We start from the raw sequence: 1,197 nt of genomic DNA, 5'->3' as shown, positions 1-1,197 counted from the left end.
TAATATTCTTGAAGGAAAGGTTGTACATATTGCTCTTCTTGGGTTTGTGAAAACTCTTCTTCTCCTTGAGTTTCTCTATTTTTTTGTCATAATTTCTTATTTGCTTTGTATAATCTTTGACGTTCAGTTGACCAAAGCTACTTTGAGTTGATTTATTACTGAATGCTCATTTTTTAGCACGAAATCGTTTTTAGCGTTTGGCATTACCCAATACTTTTCGCTGCTTCAACTTGTATCTGAATAGAACTAAAAATTAAATTAATTTTGGTGATTTGAAGACGTTCTATCTGTTTAAAATATACGGTAAAACGAAGAAGAGCTATAGAGACAGGTTACACTTGACACACTATATGTATACATACATAGTTTAAGCCATCGGGCGTAGATTAAAAAAAATATTCTAACTGAACTAATCCATGGCTAAAAAAAATTGAGAAGGTTTATTCATGAAGGAATCAAAGGGTATATGAAGGGAAAAAAAATGTTGATGCGTAGTAAACACAATTAATCATTGAAAATAAGCCCTAATAAATTCGTTTTACATATTTTGCAACTATAAGCTGAAGAGAGATTCGTATCGTCCTAAAATCAATAATGCGTTGCGTGATAGAAAATAAGAAGACGGAACCCATGTTTTCTGAAATAACCGAAGTAAACTCAAATATTTTCTCAATTAAATTCGAAACATATTTATTATATATTATTACAAAACAGTAATTATGTTTATCATTTTATGTTAAATATAAAAGATTACAAAATAGATATCTAAATATTGATTTTTTGTTGTTACAAAAAAAATAACAAATAATGGAACATATTATTGCATTAAAAGTTATTAATAATAGTTGTCACTTTATTTGCGTTTTTATATCTTGAGCGTTTTTTCATAAATTGAACCTGGCATCTTTAAAAAAATATCCGCTCAACATCTGGTTTAACAATTGTCTCCGATGAAAATCACTAAACATGTAGGTAGTAATATTTTACGAAATCGGATCTTTGAATCGTGCAATACAATGGAAATGTGTCCATTTTTTTTCCATCAGGGCAGCATATGGACTACAGACGGAGGGTAAGACATAGGGAACCGGTACCGGGATTTTATCGATACGATTTAATTTAATTTAATCTTTTCTTGATACGAATTTGCGTCCGCAATCAATCAGGCGATTTAAAATAGGTCCAACAGTTTTTCAA

Source organism: Dendroctonus ponderosae, unplaced genomic scaffold, assembly GCF_020466585.1.
Source record: "Dendroctonus ponderosae isolate FM_Combo_2020 unplaced genomic scaffold, Dpon_F_20191213v2 Dpon_F_20191213_4, whole genome shotgun sequence".
NCBI classification, from domain to species: domain Eukaryota; kingdom Metazoa; phylum Arthropoda; class Insecta; order Coleoptera; family Curculionidae; genus Dendroctonus; species Dendroctonus ponderosae.
This window is presented reverse-complemented; position numbering follows the sequence as displayed.